The 25,328-nt window shown below is 44.4% G+C and overlaps 1 protein-coding gene across 1 annotated transcript in view; it reads left to right on the top strand.

Annotated features, from left to right (window-relative positions):
- The window catches only part of ZNF407 (zinc finger protein 407), a 626,800-nt gene that overhangs the window by 997 nt on the left and 600,475 nt on the right, over window positions 1–25,328 (top strand). The window lies entirely within an intron of this gene.

Here is a 25,328-nt window from a genome sequence, read left to right as displayed (position 1 = left end):
AGGGCTGATGGCCCTGTGACGTCACACCCACGTGACTCGGCCTGAAAGGGGGAGGGGCGGGGATGCTAACGGGGGACCAAAAGTGTCCCCTCGTGGGCTCGCTATGCTCGCCACGCTTCGGGCACAGTGGCTCGCTGCGCTCGCCACAGATATTTATTCCCTCTCTATGCCCTAGTGGATGGTGAAGCAGGAGCGGTCCAGCCTCCTGCAGCGGTCACGTGGTGTCTACGTCACAGAGGTCCTTTCTCCAACTTGGAAATAGCAGCAACCAAAAGGCCAGGGCACATTTTTCCACTTTAAAGTCAGACTGCGCCCTGCTAAAGCAGCCTAGCAGGAACACACCTATATATCCATACACACATCTATCTTTCAATTGGAAATGGTTGCACTCATAATTACATCGGAAAAAAGAGGTCTGGAGACCTAATGGTATTTCCTGTCAAGTGCAAAGCTAGGGATACACTGGAGCAACGGGCATTTATTCTGACATCGGAATGAATGCCCGTCAACAGTGAATGTGCATCCACACTGGATGACTTTAATGAACGACGTAACGATCACCATTACGTCTTTCATTAACAGCTAGCGATATCACTAGGTTTGAGGTGCAGCGCATCAAACCTGGTGATCGTCACTAGCTACCACTGGAGTGCGCAATCGTGTACACACTGATCGATGTAGGCGATATGTCATTACGAAATGTCACATTGTCCCGACATCGCTCCAGTGTGTACCTAGCTTTTCAACTGTAACTTTGAATTATCTTTAGGTCTCCAGACTACTTTTTTCTGATTTAATTACAAGTATTTTGCCATTTCTGATTGATATTTATACTACAGTGGAAGGCACCCGAACAGCTGCACAGCCAGAACAGAGTACCAATCCTGTGGATGATATATAGATTTTAGATAATGTTTTATGACTTTTTCATATGATCATGTCATGAATAAATGTTTTTCAGAATTTGTGTTCTGTAGTACTGTTCATGGTGACATTTGTGGTCTGTAACCTTTAGTTATGAATAAGCAACAGTTATTTTTGTCAGTAAGATCTACATTAGTAGTTTAAAATCAGTCTCAAGTGTATTAATGTTACAATATCGAAACTTCTGTTGTGATATTCCTGGAGACTGGAGCATTTTATAGGGTCAGGATGACCCTGGTGCCTTTACAATTATTTTAGTGCACTTTTCACAGACACACAAGGAAGGGATTTTTTTTATTTATTTGCAAAGGTTGTATGTTCATATGGGGGGATGTAGTCAGCATCCCGGCGTGCGGGATGCTGACAGGCGAAATACTGGCGCTGCAATCCCGAAAGCGTCAGGATCCCAGCACCAGAATCCTGACCGCCGGCATCCCGAAGGTAAGTATCGAGGGTTAGGGTGCAGGAGTTAGGCACTAGGGGGAGGGTTAGGGTGCGGGGAGGGGGAGGTTCGGTTTAGGCATCGGGGAGGGGGAGGTTAGGGTTAGACATAGGGGAGGGGTAAGGGTAAAGCTGGCCTCACATCAAAAGATTATCTGTCCAACCAGCCAACTAGTTGATTGGTTGGAATGAAAATCTGGTAATGTATGGGAGTAAATGATGATCAGCAATTTGCTCCTAAATGCCAGAAAACAGATGAAAATGGACGTTCAGACAAGTAAGTTAAATGTTTAATATAAACAATTTGTTCAAGCAACAGTTTTATTCCATTTTCCGGTGTTTGGGAGCAAATTGCTGATTGTCATTTGCTTTCATACCAAACCAGATTTTCATTCCAACCAATCAACTAGTTGCTGGTTGGACTGATAATCTTTAGATGTGTGGCCAGCTTTAGTTTTACCTGCTTTATGAGTGTTGGGATTCTGACTGTCGGGTTGCCGCTGTCGGTATTCTGACCAGCGGCATTCCCGACCACCGGGATCTAATTCCCAACCCATTCATATGTGGTACAGACAGCAGGGTTACGGATCTTAAACCTCATCGAACAACATGGTGTCAAGACTTATATTTTTACTTTCCTGTTATCTTGCAATTTTCTTACCTGATTTATATTGGGTATCTAATTTATAGTAATATGCTTAGAATGTATGTATGATACACTATATAGCTGCAGAGGTTCCTGGAATGAATCTCTGTGGTTTCCGTGTGTAAAGTACAGATTCTGCTCACAGCCTATGGAGGTGTGAGCAGAATGTAATGTAATATATGAATAAATACGCAGTGTGAGCTTTCGTTAGCAACTCAGCTAATTGAATTTGCCTCTGTGTCCAGGGCAAATGCATGATTTTTAGGCAGACGGATCGTGCTGTGACCACCGGCAATCGTGTGCTCCCCGCAGACTGCACGATATGCCGGCTTCCCCCTCATTCATCTGAATGGGATCGTACATCGCATCCCAGATCAGATGGTTTTGCAGGAAGACCTGGGGATGCGATGTACGACCCCGTGGGAGCGCGCAGCACTAAATCAGGTACGATATCGTGCCCATACACGGCACGATATAGCATCTATATCCTGCTGATCAGTCGGATCGGTACGTATATCGTGCCGTGTATGGGGGCTTTTTGTCCTCGCAAGCACACAGAACTGGGCCGCTGAGTAGTGACGTTCTTAAAAAGAGTCTTCTCTTAGTTGCAACATTCTCTAGGGACTTGCAAACTGCTGCTGGAAGCAATATCTGCACAAGAACTGTTCATCGGGGGCTTCAGGCATTGGATTTCCATGGCTGAGTATCCACAAACAATCCTCATATCACTATGCGCAAACATCTGCTAGAGTTGTATAAATCGCATTACCATTGGACTCTGGTGCAGTGAAAACATTCTTTGGAGTGAAGAATCATGTTGCACCATCTGGTAGTTTGACAGACAAATCTTTGTATGGCGGATGCCAGGAGTAGGCATACCGACTAAATGATGCATACTGCCAACTGTAAAGTTTGATGGAAGAAGAATAATGGTCTGGGACGGTTTCCATGGTTTGATATGCAATCCTTAGTTCCAGGGAAAGGAAATATAATTGCTAATGGGAAGTGAAATTCCTGATGGGCAGATGCAATGACAGTTTAGAGATTTGTTTGGGGGAAGGCTTTTTAATTTTGCAGCATGATCAAATCCCTGTGCATAAAAAAATGGTTTACTTACGTTTGGTGTGGAAGTACTTAACTCGCAATGCACAGAGCTATGAAAACCAGGCCTTATTTGACATCATTGCCCCCCACTCAATGAATGAATGCAAATCTCTGTAGCTATGTTACAAATTGTAGTAGAAACCTTCACAGAAGAGTGACATTTTTTGTAGTAGCAAATAGAGGGAGACCAACTCCATTGTAATGCTCATGGCTTTGGAATAAAATGTATAAGCACATATGTGTGCACTATTCAGGTGTCCACATTCCTTTCGGTTATATAGTGTAAGCCTGAATAGAAATCAGAGCCGACAGTCATATGCAGGGAATGATTGTGACTGTCCAGGGGTGACTTGCATCACAGTTTGAGGGCAGTCAACACCTGCTCTACACAAGATTAACTGCTCCATTCCTGTAGTACTACAGAAATATAAAAAAAGGACACTCAATTAGTGCTAGATAATTGAGTCTAATTAAACATAAGTTGTTGAACAGCAACTGTCATTAGAGGTTAACCTCTCAGGATGAACTAAACTAACAAACCACAAAAAACTGTAGACTGTGCTCGTTCCCAACCTTAATAAAGTATATGTGTGAAATGAGTAGCAAAATGTAAAAAAATAACAAAAAAAAGTTGATAAAACAAAGAATGTTGAACAATAAACAGCTTCCATAAAAACACAGTACTCATGTATAATAAATGGACTTAATTCACTCTGTTTCCAGCACTATAATCTTGATGGGTGGAAAAGAATACACAGGCGATTTATTCTTAATGTCATTTGGAAGTTTAGCCCAGAATATGTGGTTTATGCACTCAGGTGAGACTGAAATTGAGAACATCCTTGTATATTGTAGTCCGAGATAAACCCACTTAGGCATTGTGTTCAGAATAGTAATGAACTGGCATAGGAGGAGTCCATAGTGCAGATACTTAATCCACCTATGCTAGGCCATGTATAGAGTTGAGTGTGCACATAACTGGCCTAATTTAAAGCCTGACAACTTGCAAATTTTTCTGCATACTGCATATGCGTCATAAATGACATTCACTGGCTGCTCATGCGTCACATGACGTATTCACAGTGGTAAGTAGCTCCATACAAGTCGGATCTCAAGTGTACTTACCTGCTGTGATCTGGGCGTTTCTGAGTGATAGCTGGGGACTTACCATGCGGACGCATGTACAAGAAACGTATCATGGGTATGTAGCCCGATGTCCATGCTTGATTAAGGTGTGCAGACACAATTGTGACCCCTCTTTTAGTTGGAACTTTTGCACCCAGCATGGGGTGGGTGCAAGTTCCAATACTAATAATGACCGCTGCGACTGTGGCTGGAAAACCAGTGGACGGTGTGACTATATGCATGAAGCCGCACAGAGCTTCACATACATGGATGGCTGCCTTAGCATGAGGCAGTAAATACTGGCTGCCCCAGAATGTTGCACTTGTGGCCACTTGGCGTCTAACTCTGAATCAGGCCCTATATATGTAAAAGAACATGACAAGCACCGTCGGTATATAGCATAGATGTATCCGTGGATCAATGTTTAGGATCTCTCAATAAAACCAAAACAGTTGGTGGAGGTTGGTTTACTGGCTCTGAATGAATAGGAGTTTGATTCTCAGTGGTGTAGATAGTAGTTTGATTATTTGTCCAACCTTGGTGGGAATGACTGCACTATGTGCTGAGTCTTTTTCTTAGTGAGTCACTAGATACTGTGTTGAAGCTCCTCAGTATCCCGTGATTCACTCAGAGGCTTCAGCACTTAGTGTAACTATACGACCTCAAGTTGGACAAAAGACTTAACGGCTGAGGTTACAAGCCAAGTGTGGAGAACAGCTATCTGTAATTTAGACAGTTTAGTCTATATAATAAGATACCTCATGCCAAAACTTAGAGTTGAAATAAGGCAAGACCCATACCTAATTTTCTTGTAGGAAATCAAATGTTACTATTGTTGGATCCACTTTCAGGATAGGCATATTACTTTCATGAATGGTCTGGGATTTGGCCAAGTCAAAGGACAGATGTGTGAAATGGAAATGCTTTCCCAGAATCTGAGAATCTTTTTGTGTTGTAGAGGGAGAAAAGAAGTCTCTTTGTTGGGGGCACTCTAGAAAAAATCCTTAAGATTTGAAAAAGTTGTATATCATTAAAACTTAACTTTTAATCTTATATAATCTTATATATTATAATAAATTATATACAATACACTTTTCTCCCTCTACAACATTGTAAATCTTTCTGACTCAGGGGATCACCGCCAACTCTTGATTTGTTTCTCACAAATAGTGCATTATTATCTTAACTCTAGTTGGTTGTTTTTTTTATAATTCCACCCTCTCACTTAGGTTACCACGACCATTAGGGAAGGTGTTTTGTCTCTCGGTTTATCCTGTGCGGGCCCCAAAATATTTTTATATTTTTGTGTTGCCAGACTACAGGAATGTGGAAGTAAGTATCCTAAATGTTCATGGAGGACTGGAATTCTTCACTTATATTATTATTATTATTATTATTATCCTTTATTTATATGGCGCCACAAGTGTTCTGCAGCGCCTTACATAGTACATAGAACTAATAGGTCAACAAGAAACAAATAACTTACAGTACATTACAGTGCAGGACAAGGACACAACTTATATACATTGCTGCAATAGCGATTAAACCACTCACAATAAGTAGCCGGGAGTTGGCAGTTACGTGTTAGGTGCCCTAATGGGGAGTAAAGAGTAGAAGAAAATGTAAAGAGAAGCACATGAGGGAAGAGGTCCCTGCTCGTGAGAGCTTACATTCGAAAGGGGAGGGGCAGACAGACAGGCATGACACAGAAGGGGATGTGATACTGAAAAGTTGGCCACAATAAATCTGTTTTCGTAGATCCAGAATAGTTCAGTAAGCACTTGATGGTTTCTCGGCCAGGAATAGTCTGGAAAAGAATCCCTTGTCCTTTTGATCCAAAGGAACTAGGGTTATAGCTCCTGTTCTGGTCAACGCTTAAAAACCGTATTACGAAGCCTCCAATTCTGCTAAAGGTGCCTACACACTTGGCGTTGTGCTCATGATCCGACATAGTGTACGATTTCCCTTGAACTCTCCCCCGGCAGTCCTGCACACGATTTGGTGTAAAAATTGTCCGATGTGACAAACGATCTATCGTGCATCCTTAACTTTTTCCAGTGCATCATGTCCCAGATTGGCAAATCTGCCCTACAGCACAGCAGATCTGAAGATGCGATGTATGACCTGCGGGACGCGCATCACGATCGTGAGTGGACACTCACGATTTGGGCATATTTTACTCAATTTGTCACGATGCATCGGAATCGTGTCGCTATGGGTCTCGCACCAAAGGGGGCGTGCTGTCGATGGTGACTGACAGTATGCCCCCTTTGGTGGGCGTGCCGGGGCTTTGCTACCCAGACGGAGGCATTCCCATGGGAACGCCTACCATCTGGGTCCGGCCCCACTGACATCACTTGTGATGTCAGTAGGAGTGCTTTTGGCTCTGATAGAGCCAAAAGCACCCCATAGCTTGCGGTAGCGAGACCCTACCGCAGGGTCTCGTCGCAAGCCCGATGGTCGCGATGGTCTTGACCATCGCGACCATCTTTTTGGCCGCTCGCTATAGCTGTGGGTGGTCACCCACAGCTATGCGAGCGGCCAGGAGGCCGCTCCATTTTTAGGTAGGAGGGCCCTGATTCAGGGCTAAATCACAAATCTCTCATTTGTGATTTAGAAGGCATGAAAATACTACTGTACCTGTAAATGGAAGAGAAATCTGTTCTACTGCCAACCAGACCTACAAGTTGTCACATTCTTAAGAGAAAAATGACTGGCAGCGCATGCTGTCCGTTTTCCAGTGTTTAGGACCATTCGATCGAATTTAATTTGCTCCAATACATTACCAGGTTTGGAATGACCAACCAGCAAGAACAGATGTCTGACAGATAATTGTATAGTGTATGCCCAGCATAAGGATCTTGTTCTGAAAATGAACACTTTTTTTTTTATTTCTTCCCTTTATAATGGACCAGTGTCTTTTAGCCCCTAGTTGTAAATTAAACTAACTAGTAGAAACCTGTCGAAATCGACAGTTCGTTTTTGTTTTTTTTTGTTTGGAAAGCATAAACTCATCAAGCAACTAATGAAGAATGTATTTGACAAAAAAAAATGTTACAAATTAATTTAAAGACTACGGTAAAGACAATATTTTGAGTCCATCCATTTGCGGCAGGTAATCCAGATGCATCTTCGTGAGTGATCTATACTGCAACAGAATCCTTTGATCTTGCTCCAGATGGGGCAACATAGAGCATTCGCTCTCGAGCAAGGTTCGGGTGGGTATATTACAACTTTGGCAAGTGTCAGTCCTTGACTCTTATTCATTGTCATCTTAATGGAAATTATGATCGGAAATTGAATGTTTGATCGTAAAAGGGAAAGTGCTGTCGCTTGTAGTCAGCGGAATACGTGGCAAGGTGCAACAATCACTTATGTTCTCTGCACAAAGTTTTCACAGAACTTGTATTTTGAAAGAGCGACTTTATGATCACACACGTGCCATTGACTAAACCTTTCCTGGTGTCCAGGTTCCTAATGGGCATCATGAATGCACCCTTTTACAGTTGTAGAATGTGAGGTGGAAGTCCACTTATCTTGATTGTGTGCAAAAAACCTAACTGGATAGCGCACTCTTTAACTCTCATCCTCAGTCACAACTGTGAAAATGCACTCTTCGCCTTGAAGTTGTTCAATGATCTTGTTGATCTCAACAGTGAGAAGGAGTGCTCTATCTTTCAGTTTGTATTCAGACAGGGTTTGAATGTTGCTGCCATACTTTGTTTCAATATTGTCACCCTTGCATAACATTTAATTTGGTATAGACAGCCATACCATCCTGGTAATGCATGTTCATATTTCTGGACGAGCCTTGGAAGGAAGAAGGCAAGATGACGATTTTACAAGGTTGCACTCTACGCTCCGCTGCCTCGTTGAATTGGTAGTCTTGTAGGCCATCGACTGTTTCAACTGAGTTTCTTTTGTTCAAGCTGTGTCCTATTGTACATGAGGCACTCCCTTTCAATTGGTTTGTACTGATCGACAAAGTATTGTAGCCACAACTTGCCGGAATTGTGTAAAATAGAAAATTCTTTCCGCATAGGCATTCTTTAAGCCACAAACTGCAATAAAGTCACTTTTCTGAACTTGCCGTTGGTCTGTCTTTCATGTGGCTAATTATCCCATCCATGTGCTCCGTAAGAAAACCGTAAAGGGTATAGCATCCGGTCAGTGAGTTGATATTTTTCAGGTATTCAGGGCTGTATTCAGAGGCGGCCGTACGGTCTACGACCGCACGGCCGCCTCGATGTTTGTCTAGTGCGCATGCGCACGAGGGAGCCGGCTCCTTCGTGCACATGCGTGAGACCCGCTACGACCGCCAGCGCTGGTCGTAGCGGGTCTCTTTCCAAAGGGGGCGAGCTGTCGATGTTGATTGACAGCTCGCCCCGTTTGGAAGGCGGGCCGGGGGGGGGGGGCAGCCCAAACGGAGGCGTTCCCATGGGAACGCCTGCCGTTTTGGGGAGGCCCCACAGTGGAGAGCTTCCGGCTCGTCATTAGTCATAAGCCCCGATGGTCGCGATGGTCAATGACCATCGCGACCATCACCCGAGCGGTCGTTAGAGCTGTGGGTGTTAACCCACAGCCTAACGACCGCAACAGAGGCGGGCGGTCAGGATGCAAGTGGCCGCCCAGTTTCTGAGCGACCGCTTGCATCCTCCGACCGCCTCTGAATGAGGCCCTCAGTCCCAGGTACCTTAGGGAAGATCAAGGTGTAGTTTTCTGGAGGATCGCCGTCTTTGGTCGTGAAAAATGTTAGCGATTTCATCTGCTGAAGGCACATTGAATTTGTTCTTACTCTGGTCAAGAATGTCAGGCTGTTCTGATAGTAAAAACATTCAAACTTCGTATGGCTCCCTAACTTCGATAAGTGCCAGTTCGTTCTCTGCCTTCTCAACTTGTACTTGTGGACTAAAGGGTTGACTTCGAGCATTATTTCATGCAGTTTTGCCATCAGATTAGGGTTTAGATAGATTTCCGCCGAATCCTCATGTCAGTTGCTTCAGCAATGTCGACAATGTAAAGTTGTGCATCACTTAGAAATCTTCTGGTGATGCAAAGGGCCAAATTTGTAATGGAGCTGGCCATTGATCTTGAAAGTATATGGGCCACATCCTACAGGTAAGAAAGCTAAATTTGCAACAAAAGAAGCTTTTGACCATCGTGCTGCTGTATTTCCCGATGTCTAAGAAATGGCTCCTGTCAGAGTCGCCATCTTTCTTAAGAAGATTTTCAAGTAATGGGTGAGAGAGTCGGTGACAAGAGAACTTTTGTTATTGTGGCAACAGCTACTAAAGTGAAAGTTCATCTAAGTGCCAACCTTTTCGCAATCGAAATGTAAAGCTCTGCAGAACCCACATTTGAAGGACAGAGGGCCTAGATCATAATAACCAACAAAAGAAAATAAGGATTCAGTGCACAGCGAAGGTATGATATACGTCTTCTTATAGCTTGCATCAAGAGAGGAATCGCTTCTTCATCTGAGGGATCGGGCAAAGCGAAATCTGTAAACTGCTCAGAGTGGTAAAGTGTCCCAATTGGTTCAATGTCTCACTGATGTTTGGGATCGGAGATTTCAACGTTTGCCATCAATGCCTCCATTTCAGTTGGCTGTCTAGAGGTTGATGGCTAAAACCTGGGTAGTATGCGCCTCTTGATTTGGTTATAAAGGTAGCTGGAATGACACGTTGCAAATACTCTTCATTCCCTCTTGTCTGAGACATATAGTTGCTCTTGCCTTCCAGTAAGACTCTTACATTTTCTTTCTTTTTTTTTTTTTTGCTGCGGGGAAGACATTCTGTTACGGAGAAGTATGCAACAGAATTGTGTATGTTTGCCAGTGAGGCAGGGATGTGCTACTTTCCTGTGAGTAGTGTCTGTATGAGTGATGCTGCTGTTTACAGTGGATTTGTTTACAGATGGTCATGTGACAGTTGGAAGTATTTCAGGTGAGCGGTTATGCTGGGAAGTGTGCGACCATTGGGAAATAATGTACAGTCATGTGATCTAGTGTGTCCAATCATGTTAGTGGGAATGCTGTCGTCATAACACACTACTTTACATGGGAACTTTGCCGCTCCACCATGCCCGAACTGTTGCCCCAATCTAATTTTTCTCTTCGACTGACACATCTTCATAGTAAGACCTTTTAATTTAATACCACAACCATATTTTTACGTTCAACCATTCTCTTAAAATAGATCTTACAGTAAAAAACCTTTTATAGAATTAATATATAGATAATTGGCAACACTAGTATTTAATTCACATTTATTACCAAATTTTGCTTAATCCATGCAATCATATCTTTATTTTGCATCTAGGTGGTTTCAGGTTCTCTATATGGTAAGTACTAAACTTTTAATAAACATTTTCTTTTTCTGCCATAAATTATCCATCTCATGAAGCACAAATCTCATGAAATAGTCTCTACAATACTAAAAACAGAGCTACTATTCGTACACTGCGCTATCTAGATTGTTAACAGTAGTTAGTAGCTTTTCTTTCAGCTGTTTGGGCATAGGCTAAGGCTGGCTGGGGGATTCTGGCTCCATCACTTGATACTTGAGGCTCCTGGCATGTAGCACTGTGTAGCTCACTGCAGGCTTTTTTTATGTTTACTTTTCCCCCAGCCTGACCTGTCATGTGAAAGACACTCTGGCAACAAGTCGGGATACATGAGTTCTCATTCCGGCCATACACAGTGCGATGCGACACGGGATCCGAAGTCCAACATATCGGGCAGTCTACACACCCAGTGCGATGGGGTGGCCGACCGCCTGATATGCCGGCTCCCCCCTGCCTCAACCACATAGCGCTGTATGGGATCGCACATCGCATCCCCTGATTGACTGGTTTTGCAGAACGATCAGGAGATGCGATGTACGACCCCACGGGAGCGCGCTTGGGCCGACATCAGGCCCATACTCTGTGCGATGTAGCAGCCAAAACGGTTGGATTGGCTGCTTCATCGCACCGTGTATGGGCCGCTGTACAGCTAGCAGAACTGCTCTGGAGGCAGCAAGCTGTAGCACCCAGGGGGTAGTCAGCCCTGTCCTTGGATCTGCAGGGTAACCGTACACTCTGGGACCCTCCAGTCAAGGTGAATTACTCTGGCAAAAAAAATACTTCTTGCCTGCCTACAGCTAGAGACAGGAAAAAAAAACATGGTAAATAGGATTTTGGATGCATTTTTAAACTACCTTTTAAACCGATCTAGAAATGGTTCCTACCCATTATAATAGCTGCCATGTAGGATGAGGGGGAAAAAATGTTTACGGAATGAGATTATCAGTCTCCTACATCATACTTGAGGAACTTTGTCATGGTTCTCTTTACAACACTACTGTTCATTGATGTTTGAAAGTATTCATTCATGTACAGGTAGTGTTCACTCTAGCTCCGGCGGCAGGCAGGGCGCCGGAGCTAGAGAGGGCAACTTTGTGCGCGCGCCCGAAAAGGGCGCGGCCCTTTTCATCATACTTGGGGGCGTGCCCGGCACTTACGGACACGCCGGGCAGCCCCCAAGCGCTGCAGATAGAAAGAATAGATGCCGGGCACATGCGCCCGGCGTCTATTCTCCGGCGGTGACCGGGTCACCGCAAATTTCTCCACCCGCGGGACACTGCGACCCGCGGGTGAACACGGCATCCGCAGGCTGTGAGGGCAGGGCGCTTTTTGCCCTCTTTCTGGAGGGCATGGTGCTTTTTGACCTCCAGAAGGAGGGCAGGGCGCCGCGCCCCGCTAAAACAGCCTAGCGGGAACGCTATACAGGTCATTTGGGTCATTCCATGTCAAGTGGAGCAATTTTGAATGTCGTCCCCACCTGCTGATTGTGCACTGCAGAGTCGGTAATAGTTGCACCCATCCCCACTTTGAGGGCCATAGTTTTGCTACTATTGCATATTGTGAACTACATTTTGTCCAAGGTTAGTCTGACATACCGTATATGCCAATCTTCATGTAAAATGTATTACAATTGGAGATGGTCAGGTGGGGACCCCTGGTCCTCTTGACATAGAATGTCCCAATTATTGTTTCACTACTACATCTCATTGAGTTTGTGGGGTGTACTTTTACTCCTCCATTCTAAAACCTTGTTGCTTTTTCATCCATTCAGTTGTTCTGATCCTAAGCATACTAGCTACAGTTTAAATAATCTACTTTCAGACCAGATTAATTTGTTGGACAGATCACCTCAAAGTTTCCTTGTAAATACTCTAGTTTAAAGTGTATTCTATTGTCACAAGACCTTCATATCCTGTGGCTGCAGAACAACCTTAAATCATCACTCCACTGTGGTTGATGGTTGGTATACGTTTCTAGTGACCACTTTATTCTCCTCTGTCCAGAGGATGTTGTTCCTGAAGCCTTGTATATTCATCAGGGTTAACATTGCAAACTTAAACTGTACTGAATAATTTTTTTGTGTGAGAAGGAGCTATGCGTCTATGGAAATCATACTTGTTCAGGCTTCTACTGATAAATAGTAATGGATTTTAACATTTGCCGCATTGACATAGGTCTACAGATCATTAGATATAGCTTTTGGGGGGATGTAGACGGCATCCCAGCGTGTGGGATGCCGATGGGCGAAATACCGTGGGCGAAATCCCGACAGCAGAATCCCGACCGCCGGCATCCCAAAGGTAAGTATCGGGCGTTAAGGGAAGGTTTAGGGTTAGGCACTAGGGGGGAGTGTTAGGATTAGGGTGTGGGGAGGGGGAGGGGGAGGTTAGGTTTAGGCACTAGGGGGGGAGGTTAAGTTAGGCATCGGGTAGCGAGTGTTAGGTTTAGGGGGAGGGGAGGTTAAGGGTTAGTCTTACCTTATATCCTTATGGGTGTCGGGATTCTTACGCTGTCGTTATGACCGGCGGCTTCCCGACCGCCGAGATCTCATACCCAACCCGCTTTTGGGATTGTTGTAATTTTTCAGAGCATCCATATACTCTGAACTGTGTGTGACTTTTCTGGGATGCCCACTCCTGGGAAGATTGGCCATATGTTCCATTTATAAATACTATTTATTACTTTAGTGATGGACACATTGTTTGCAAATTGTCCTACAACTCATAACTGACAGACAGCTAGTTCTTCAGTATCATTGCTGATTACTTTTCACATTGATGTTAACACAAGCCTGAATTCTGCAGACTATATATACTTATACAGGTATATGCATGTAGCACTTCCTTTTGGTCAAATCATCAAGGCTGCATGATTATTTATGGGGCAGTAATGGTGTACTTTACATGTCACATATATTCTGTTGAATAATACCCCTTTCACACAAAGGCAAATTGCTGGGTTAAGCGTTTGAACCCGGTAATTTGCGGATCAATAGCGTTCCCGCTAGGCTGTTTCAGCAGGGCGCCCTGCCCTCCGGTGCAGTGCCTCGCTGAAACAGCCTGCGGGTTCTGTCCCCTCCCGCGGGCCGCAGTGTCCCGCGGGTGGTGAAAACAGCAGTGCAGTGGTGACCACCGATAAATGGATGCCGTGTTCATGCGCCCGGCATCCATTCACAGTGACCGAGGCACTTGGGTGCTGTCCGTAAGTGCCGGGCACGCCCCCAAGAGTGCCGGAAAGGGGATGCGTCATAAAGACACGCCCTCTTTTTAGGGTCCTGCGCCCTGCCCCGCGCCGGACCTAGAGTGGACACTAGATCAACACGGGTCCTTTTTCTGTGTGAAAGGGTCAACCTGGGTCGCAATTCGCGGGACTTCGACCCTGGATTTTACCAGGGTCGAAGTCCCGGGAATTGCTACCCAGGTTGACCCTTTGACACAGAAGATAAAACTGGGTTGATCAACAAATTACCGCGTCCAAATGCTTGATCCAGCAATTTGCTTTTCTGTGTGAATGGGGGTACAGGCTGGAATTGGCAAAAAAAACTGTGCATCAAACGCCAGGTAAAAGCTGGGTTTTTGTATTTTTTTTTCTGTGTGAAAGTGGCATAAATAATGACTACAATCGTTTATAGGTATTTGTCATTTTTGAGTACTTGACAAGTATTATATCCTCATGTAAAATCACAGATAGTCATGTGTGTGCTTTATTTTTAAATCTAATATCTATTTTTATATTTCTACTTTATAAAACTATAGGCATATTTGGCCTTTATATCATAAATATAACGCCATAAAAATGAATTAAAGACTGTTGCAAATATCATGATTGCAAAATGTGTAATTTCCTCTTCTTATTGACCTGTCTCTATCTAAGGAAATGTATCCTCAGAGCTTCCAGATAATGAAGAAAAACAAATAATATCAGTATAACGAGATCATGAGTAGGTGATGTTCTATGATCACTAAATCACTAGTTTTCTAATCACAATTCCCACATCTCCCATATTAGGAATTCTGTTGGAAAGCTCATTTTGCATCGTTTGCAATATACTGTATTAGTTATTTATAGAGGTAGTTGAAGATTTGATGACATGATGTAAAACTCATTCTAAATTAATGAATTTTTTGTTCATTCCAATATATTTTATATTGTATACCACTTTGTAGGCTGCAACTTTATACAGTGTTTTAAACTGCTGTTTGTCAACCAAATTGGTTCTATGTAACGTTTCTTGTTCCCTATTCAACCCCATTCATTCTTCCCCCTTTTTTTTTTTTAATGATTAAAAATTATCCTTCCATTTGCTTTAGGTTATGGGGAGGGGTTGTATTTTTAATTGTGTTTAGACTTGATATTCTGCTGGTAAATTTCTTTTATTTTGTATACTTCATTTATCAGTGATTTGCAAAATACGCGATATAGCGCGTATTTACGCAATATGGGCAATGAGGGACTCACTTTTTAAAAATGAGTGAGTCCTGCAGGATGTGCTGTGTGTGCGCCGCAGCAGCCACCCAGTACAGTCAGGTGCATAAATATTGGGACATTGACAGAATTTTCATATTTTGGCCTCTATTCACCACCACGATGGCTTTGAAATGAAACAAACAAGATGTGTTTTAACTGCAGACTTTCAGATTTAATTTGAGGGTAATTACATCCAAATCAGGTGAACGGTGTAGGAATTACAACGGTCTCTATATGTGCCTCCCACTTTAAGGGGCCAAAAGTAATGGGACTATCAACGCAAAAGCTATTTCATGGGCTGGTGTGGGCTATTCCCTCATTATTTCATTATCAATTAAGCAGTTAAAAGGTCTGGAGTTGATTCTAGGTGTGACATTTGCATTTGGAATCAGTTGCTGTTGACCCTCAATATGAGATCCAAAGAGCTGTCACTATCAGTGAAGCAAGCCATCATTAGGCTGAAAAATCACAACAAACCCATCAGAGAGATAGCAAAAACATTAGGTGTGGCCAAATCAACTGTTTGGAACATTCTTAAAAAGAAAGTACGCATCGGAGAGCTCAGCAACACCAAAAGACTCAGAAGACCACGGAAAACAACTGTGGTGGATTGGATGATAGAAGAATTATTTCCCTGGTGAAGAAAAACCCCTTCACAACAGTTGGCCAAATCAAGAACACTCTCTAGGAGGTAGGTGTATATGTGTCAAAGTCAACAATCAAGAGAAGACTTCACAAGAGTGAATATAGAGGGTTCACCACAAGATGTAAACCATTGGTGAGCCTCAAAAACAGGAAGACCAGATTAGAGTTTGCCAAACAACATCTAATAAAGCCATTACAGTTCTGGAACAACATCCTATGGACAGATGAGACAAAGATCAACTTGTACCAGAGTGATGGGAAGAGAAGAGTATGGAGAAGGAAAGGAACTGCTCATGATCCAAAACATACCACCTCATCAGTGAAGCATGGTGGTGGTAGTGTCATAGCATGGGCATGTATGGCTGCCAATGGAACTGGTTCCCTTGTATTTATTGATGATGTGACTGCTGACAAAAGCAGCAGAATAAATTCTGAAGTGTTTCGGTCAATATTATATGCTCATATTCAGTCAAATGCTTCAGAACTCATTGGACGGCGCTTCACAGTGCAGATGGACAATGACCCGAAGCATACTGCAAAAGCAACCAAAGAGTTTTTTAAGGCTAAAAAGTGGAATGTTATGCAATGGCCAAGTCAATCCCCTGACCTGAATCCGATTGAGCATGCATTTCACTTGATGAAGACAAAGCTGAAGGGAAAATGCCCCAAGAACAAGCAGGAACTGAAAACATTAGCAGTAGAGACCTGGCAGAGCATCACCAGGGATGAAACCCAGCGTCTGGTGATGTCTATGCATTCCAGACTTCAGGCTGTAATTGCCTGCAATGGATTTGCAACAAAGTATTAAAAGTGAAAGATAGATTTAGGATTGTTTAGTTTGTCCCATTACTTTTGGCCCTTAAAAAGTGGGAGGCACATATAGAAACCGTTGTAATTCCTACACCGTTCACCTGATTTGGATGTAAGTACCCTCAAATTAAATCTGAAAGTATGCAGTTAAAGCACATCTTTTGTTTCATTTCAAAGCCATTGTGGTGGTGAATAGAGGCCAAAATATGAAAATTCTGTCAATGTCCCAATATTTATGCACCTGACTGTATCTTCCCAAACCAATCGGCTTTGGGCGGCTGCGTCTCCTCGTCCAATGAGGAGGATGCCCGCCCCGTTCCCGGCTTGCCTCAACAACTGACCCCGCATCTACTCAAATCATTCAGCTTTGGGCGGCAGCGTCTCCTCATCCAATGAAGAGGACGCCCGCCTCGTCCGCGGCTCGACGCCCACTAGCTATTGGAAGCCACAACGATCAGAACCGGCCCTGGATTGTACAGCACACAGCAATCACCAGAAGGGGAGGGGAGTGGAGAACTGTGCATGAGGAGCCTGGAGCCGACCCAGAGAGGTGGAAGCTGGAGCATGTGCTCCCCGGTCCTGACTGCAGCTGTCTGGGGAGGTGGAGATGGAGAATAAAAAGGCAGATATGGAACATGGTGCCTGTGCTAAAGAGGTGTGGTGCGGCTGGGGTGGGTGCAGGCGACACGGGATAGTGGTAGTATCCTCTCCTCAACCCGCACTCACTAGCCATATGTGTGCTGTGAGTGAAGGGCCCAGTGAGGAGCGAGGGACCAGTGTGTACCACGGTGAGGAGGGGAGGGTTAACCCCTAATGTCACCCCTCTGTTGTCTTGCTAAAATGCCACTTTCTCTGATGTTAAAATATATATATGTGTATATAATATAATCTGCAGACAAAGGCAGCAGCACTCACGATAAACAGCCAGAAACAACTGCGTCAGAAGACCTCAAATTTTACTTCAATGTTTCAGTCCATTCGGACCTTCGTCAGGAAGAATACAGATACAAAAAATGCACTTCCCCAAATACATGTACAGACGCTCCACGAGTGCCTACCACCGTCGTCCTCCTGAGACTGAGCCTGACGTCATCACTACGCACCGCACAGCAAGCGCGACGTCCAGCAACGGGCTCACCATGGCAACACTGTAAACAATGGAGTGTAAAACCTTCCCCAATACATAAATAATGTCATTACATAAGAATGAACATACAGCTGGATACAAGATGTAATATAATCTGTCAATATGACTAACATGAAACATATGACAAGTACTAAGTGAAACAGTATTAATTAAGGCCTGTAAGTGACTGGTTAATTCAGCCCGTGCTGCTGTACTGTGTTTAGATGGAAGATCCAGCAGACTTCAGCCTGAAATAATCGTGTCGCCCTATCACCTCCTCTTATAGTGTGGGTTAATGGCTTTAGTGCCAGCAGCAACACTATGATAAAAACAGCTAAACGCTTCTGGCCCTTGATTAAAACCAATGGTGGTACTTTGCCCCTTCTGAGAAATTCCTCGATACTCCCTTGTTTTAAGCGTGGTAAAAACATCTGTGACTGGCTGGTCCACACGGATATCTCTCTGGTTTTGGCTATAGTATTACATCATATTTTCTGACCAAGAAGCCCGGGAATTACAAATGCTTGGGATGCATAACCTGTGGTTTCTTGGAGACAGGTGATAGTTTTGTACATCCTCATACAGGACATAGCGATAAGATCAAGCACATTTTGACATGCACCAGCTAGTACATAGTATACCACATTAGATGTCCATGTGGACATCTACAGTATATGTAGGTAAAACTACCAGACAATTTCTTGAGTGCATGGCGCTCCATAGATCCGCGATTCGACAAACCCTCTCTGGTAAGGATAATGACCAACCAGTGGCCCGTCCATTTTAATGAATGTAGACATAATTTGTCCACATTGCGTTATAAAATGATTTACCACATTCCTGAAAATATAAGAGGAGGTTATAGGGCGACACAATTATGCCTTTTAGTTCTGATTTTATTATTTGTAACTTGTATCTCCAACTTGAATTGATTTATTTACCTGAATCTATTATTTACTTGCGTCATTGGCAAGGCAAGTCTGTGGAGATACCGGGATGTCCAGGATTTTCTTACTTTGTATGCATTGGAAAATCTATAAAATACACTTGATTTAAAAAAAAATTACATTTCATACTTCAAGTTATGCACCTTCAAATTGTGATCTAGTATATTTTGAACTTAAGGTTTGCTTACATTCTGAGTAGCCACTGTGACAAGAACACTGGAATAGTGTTTGAGTTCAGTTTGTTTGTCCTAGGTTTCTGACTGGAAAGGGACTGCCGAGTCTCTGTGATAGAAACCCTGCTACTTTGTACAACTTAATAAAACTGGCTGAGGTCATTTGTACCCAAAACCTTGGTCTTGTGTAATCTCTCAGATGCTGTCCAGTACCTTCTACCCCAAGAGATTGTATGTCCTCCATAATCCATGCATAGCAATTGACCCTGTTAGAACTGTCTACATTGTTTAAATATACTGTGTTTGTACTGAGCATTAGTATATATGGTGTCTTCATGCTATTGACTAGATCACTGGTTCTTAACCAAAAGTATCTGTACCCCTTATTGGTAAGAAATGTTAAAACTGGGGGGTACAAGATATACTGTCCCACACATTTTCATCTACTGTCATGTTACTTGTGCAGTGTATTTTCAATATGTGTTCTATCCCAACAATGATAAAAAAGTGCACAAGCAATGTCAGTGTGTACTGTGTATTACAGTTGAAGTATATCTTTCTGTGTTTTTTCATGTGATTAAATTCTGAATTTGTTATTGTAATTTTAACATTCTTGAACTTGGGAATTAGATGTGGTTTCCTACCCTCCTGGATTCTGTGAGACATTGAGGCTATTAACATTGTTGCTTTTTCCTCCCTGCTGGACTCTTATGTCCCCTATCCTTTCTCTCTCCTGTCCTGAACAAGCCACTTCCCTGTACAATGCCTTCTTACTTCTGCTCTTGATTCTGTTGCTCCGGCAATAACTACTCACCCTTGCAGATCCACACCACAACCCTGGTATTCCAAATACACCAGATACCTGCAAAAGTGTTCACGAATTGCCGAATGTCAGTGGAGAAAATCACGCTCTAGGGCAGACTTCCTCCATTTCAAATGTATTCTCTCATCCTACAGTGCTGCCCTATCACTCTCCAAACAATCTTATTTCAAGAACCTTATCTCCTCCAAGCCCTCAAACCCCCGGCGGCTCTTTGCCACTTTCAACTCCCACCTCTGCCCTACCCATCCTCGCTTCCCCTCCTCACTCCCTGCCCTTGACTTTGCCACTTACTTTACATCTAAAATTGACTCCATATGTAAGGACATCATATCCCATCAGATCCTTAACACTCCTGCCCCTCCTTTTTCTGACCACCCCTCCCCATCTGTCTCACCAACTCTGACAACCTTCTCCTCTGTTTCTGGAGAGGACGTCATGGCCCTCATCTGGTCCTCCCTTCCACCTCCCCCTTGACCCTATCCCTTCCCGTCTCCTCTGTTACCTGTCTCCTGCCTGTTCCCAACTTGCCCACCTCCTCAATCTCTCCCTATCATCTGGCACTGACACTTTTGCATTCAAACACGCCCTTGTCTCCATTCTTAAAAAACCTACCCTTGATCCTAACGTACTCTAGAACTACCGATCCATCTCTCTCCTCCCTTTTGCTTCCAAACTCCTTGAGCGTATTGTTTACAACCTTTCTTTCCTCCCAGTCCCTCCTTGACACATTTCAATCTTGCTTCTGTTCTCTCCACTCCACTGAAACTGCCCTCACGAAAGTATGCAATGACCTCCTTGCTGCCAAATCCAAGGGCCACCACTACTGTCTGCTCATTCTCCTTGACATCTCTGCTGCATTTGACACTGTAGACCACCCTCTCCTTTAAATCCTTCACTCTCTTGGTCTACGTGGCACTGCCTTCTCCTGGCTGTCCTCCTACCTCTCTGATTATTCCTTCTCTGTCTCCTCTTCCCCCCCACCTACAATAACAGTAGGAGTTCCCCAAGATTCTGTTCTTGAACCCTCCCTATATATGTCCTCTTAAGGTGAACTCATCAACTATTTTGACCTCCAATATCATTGCTATGCTGTTGATACTCAAATCTACCTTTCCACCCCTGACCTCTCCCCCTCTCTCCTCAATAATTCCAGGATTAGACCCTTCCTCACCCTGGATGCTACTAAAACCCTCATTCACTTGCTGGTCATCTCCAGATTGGACTAATGTAACCTCCTAGCTGGCCTCCCAGTCTCCCACCTCTCTCCACTACAATCGGTCCTCAATGCTGCTGCTCGGCTCATCTTCCTCTCCAGACATTCTGCATCTGCTTCTCCTTTTCTTCAAGCCCTACACTGGCCCCCCTCCTCCTTCAGATGCCAAATCAAAGTTCTTACACTCTCCTACAAAGCCCTCACCCAATCCTTTCCCACTTACATCTCTGACCTCATCTCCCTTCACACTCCCGTCCGCCCACTTTGCTCAGCAAATGCATGCCACCTCTCTTGCCAACTGATTACTTCTCCCACTCCCGCCTCCAAGATTTTGCCTGTGCTGCTCCCTACCTTTGGAACTCTCTCCCTTTCCCTATCAGACTCCTCCACCTCTCTACTTATATTCAAAGGGCTCTCAAGACCCACTACTTTATCAAGGCCTTCCAACTCTCATCCTAACCTACTTCATGCTCTCTCCACCTTATCTACCCTTCTGTGTCACGCCTGTCGGTCTGCCCCTCCCCTTTAGAATGTAAGCTCTCATGAGCAAGGACCTCTTCCCTCATGTGCTTATCCTTACACTTTATTTTACTCCTTACTCCCCACCTAACACTTGACTGCTAACTCCCTGCTGCTTATTTTGAGTGTTTTAATCGCTATTGCCAGAGCTGGCCCTAGGCATTATAAGCCAATGCATAGGGGCAACTGGAATGCCCAGGGACATCTGACAGCTCTGATGATGCCTCCACTTGGCGCAGCCCCCCACCTGCCGCTGCCCAGTGGCGTAACTACGGAGGGTGCAGGGGGTGCGATTACTATGGGGCCCAGTGGCTTAAGGGGCCCGCCGGCCCAGCGTTTGTACACCCTCCATTTGCCGGCCGCCTGCTGAGAGTGTGTTACCAGCGGGCGCCCGGTTTCTTCTCTAGCCCCCCAACCCCCCCACCGCGGCGGCATGCGGGGGGACGGAGCTCACTCCTGAGCTCCGGCTTCCGATTCCCGCATGAGAGTCACTCCCATAGTTCCGAAGAGCGGGCGCCGGAGATGGACGGCAGCAGGCGCTGGAGCAGGGTTTAAGGTAAGTATTGTTTTTTTTTTGGTGTGTTGGTGTGCCTGGGGGGGCTTCATATGGGGGCACTACAGTGGCCTTACTACTGGGAGCATTACAACTGGGGGCACTACAGGGGCCCTTACTACTGGGGACACTTCAAGGGGCACTGCAGGGAGCATTACAACTGGGGGCACTGCAGGGGCCATTACCAATGGTGCACTGCAGGGGCCCTTACCACTGGGGCACTGCAGGGGGCATTACTACAGGGGGCATTATTACTAGCACTAAATTGACTAGGGCCGGCTCTGGCTATTGCAGCAATGTAAATAAACCATGTCCTTGTCCTGCACCGTAATGTACTGCAAGTTACTTGTTTCTTCTTCACTTATTAGTTTATGTACTCTGTAAGGCTCTGCAGAACAATAGTGGATCCATATAAATAAAGGAGGATGATGATGATTGATAATAACAATAATAATAAATGCAGTCTCTCGCTGCCCCAGGAGGGCAGGTGGAAATCTCAGATGCCATTGCTCTATCACAAATTTGAACTGCGCGAATGCATGAATCCGGAGGCAATGGCGAAGGGGGATAATAAGAAACAGGAGAGGATGAGGAAACTGGAAAGGAAAGGGAACATAATTGATGCAATGAAGTCAGCAGAAGGCAACAGGATAATGACTCCTGAGCATGACAGAGAAGTACGCTTAGCTGCCACTTCCTCATGGAAATGAACAGATTGCACATGGTGTGTTCTGGCAGCTCACTGTGTACCCGGGAACCAGTAAGAAGTGTTACACATCCAGCTGGATATACATATTTTAAATCTATTTAATAACTTGTGTGACATATACTGACTTTATAATTACTTTTTCATGTGTAAGGATCAGTTGCACCTCCTACTTTTTTTGCGGGGGTGGGGTCTGCCTGGGCTGCAGTCCACACTTCCTGTGTGCTGCCGTGCTGTGCACAGTCCTCTTTTTTTTTTCAGTGGACATTCGCGAGAAAAAAAAAAGCCACTAGAAATAAAAAAAACGCACATGCGCATAAAGCGGCATTGGCTAGGGGCTGCATCTACTGCAGCCCCAAGCAACTGAATAATTTGCCATAATAAAAGTGGAAGCGCTTTCTGCTAATGGCAGTCCCAGGAGGGAGGAGACCCCTACCCCTGGGACTGCCTGTCTGATGTAAAGTGTGATTAACAGAAACTGCTTCCAATAGTAAGCGCTTCTGCTTTTATTACGGAGGGCTGCTTGCTAATTCACTTGCAGCTGCAGGGGATCTGGGGGGATCACAGGTGGGTGATGGACTTTACTGGGGGGGGGGGGCTGCAGCCCCTAGGGAAAATACGCCACTGGTAAGGATAAATAGATACACCCCACAGGCGGAGCTGGAAACAACCCTTGAGTGGAGCGTGACCCCCCCCCCCCCCTTCTGCATCTCCCCACTGTAATCTCCCTGAAATTAGTTTTAAAAAGTAGACTAATATGAAGTGGTGTATGTGGGTGTGTCTCAGGAATCTGCATCTGGGATACTGCAATGTATTTCAGAAGTTGCATCCCTATGGCTGGAGCTAAGGGGTTAAACAAGGCAAAAGTTTACAGTCCAAACCCAGATATTTGGTACAGAGATGATTAAACAGAAATCTAAAGCAGGATTTCGAAGGGATGTAAATAACCAGAGCCAGGAAACAGTAGTCAAGCTAATGCCAAAAGTCCAGAACATCCAAAAACAGAAAACCACCTGGTGCAGCTGGATTAGAGCGTGTGAGCACCATAATCAGGCAATGGCTGATCCTCACTTCCTGCCTTATATTCTCAAAAGCTGCATGGGATTGGCTGAGGCAGGAAGTGGGTAGATGGAAAACAATGCAGAAAGTCCTGACAGCACAAGCATACACTAACAAAGCCAGAATAAGCTATAATTGCTGTCGCTCAACTGACTAGTTTTAGTGACCTGAGCTTCAGCATCTTTCCTTGAATGATCGTAACAGGGTGATTTCATTTTTATATAAGCAAATGTAAGGCGTTATTCAGAGTTGTACGCTATGCTGATAATTACTCAGTTGGCCAATGTTTTTCTTAGAGTGCATGCATCTAAATCGCACGGCACATGACTCCTGATGTCATTCGCAGAGAGGATTTAGATGCAGAGGGACCATTTTGTGGGTGGTAATGGAGGGGTGGTTTGAAAAATACAGGCATGTGTCAAATATTTTGGTGTGTGTCAGATCCAGCGACTGCACCTTTGTACGGGGTCTTCGTGTTACATCGGCCATTCTGAGTAGCCATAGGGTTACTTAGATGGCCAATAACTGACTAATTGGTGATGTAGATGCTGCAACTTTGCAAGGCCGCTGGTGGACATCTCAATACATATCCTGGCAGCAGCGACATTTGCATATTATCTCACAGTATCCCTCTTTAAAAATATGCAGTCACATCGGAATTAGCGTACAACTCTGAATCAGTTATTTTTTTGTAAACTGTACTGTGTAGGTAACACACCTGAACTAACATTTACTATGAACCCTTGTCCCTAATAGCTGTAATAGGTTCATGCTTAATCCCTCTCTTACCGCTCTGCTTGTTTAACTGGCCAATCTGACGTCGGTTCCATACTCCAGTAACCTTACTATTCATGAGCGTGACACCCTGTTTAAAATATTCCAATGCACTTCTTCACTGCTGTATAATGTCACTAAAGGCTGGTACACAATAGACCAGAGGTTCCCAAACATGGTCCTCAAGGCTCCCTGAACTGTTGGGGAGCCTTGAGGACCGTGTTTGGGAACCTCTGCTCTATGTCCAGTGTGTACCGACCTTGTTAGCGACGACACCTGGTGGGTGCCGGCATTGGCAAAGCCACGGCGGGGGTCATGCTGCATTTGGCAGCATGACCCCCGCTGACTAGATCGCCCGTCGGACCTGCATGCAAGTATGCTGATTTGGGTAGGACAGTCTGATATCAAAACTCTGTCCAAGGTTGGGAGGTTTTGCATATTTAATACTGGTCTGCATTGCATGTGTAACATGCAAATTATGCTTTTAGGTAAGGGGAACAATGCCCCGTTATGCATACACCGCCTCAAAGCGTGCTTATTTCCTGATGGTGAACCTGCTAACAGTAACTCAGAGTGCTGTATAACACAAGGTAGAATGATTTAGATCTACAGTGCCTCCAGAAAGTATTCACGGCGCTTCACTTTTTCCACATTTGGTTATGTTACAGCCTTATTCCAAAATGGAATAAACTAATTTTTGTCCTCAAAATTCTATACACAATACCCCATAATGACAACGTGTAAAAATTTTTTTTTGAGATTTTTGCAAATTTAATATAAACAAAAACTAAGCCATCAGTTTTGTGTACAACTCTGTATCAGCCCCAATGGATTCCCTGGCAAACTCTGCTTAGATACCAGAATTTATTCCTTTCCAGGTTTGCCTTTACCTTAGTGGACCACCTTGATTTGTACTCAATGCATTTTG

Source organism: Taudactylus pleione, unplaced genomic scaffold (assembly GCF_031769625.1).
Source record: "Taudactylus pleione unplaced genomic scaffold, aTauple2 ptg000179l, whole genome shotgun sequence".
Classification (NCBI taxonomy): Eukaryota; Metazoa; Chordata; class Amphibia; order Anura; family Myobatrachidae; genus Taudactylus; species Taudactylus pleione.
This window is presented reverse-complemented; position numbering and strand designations above follow the sequence as displayed.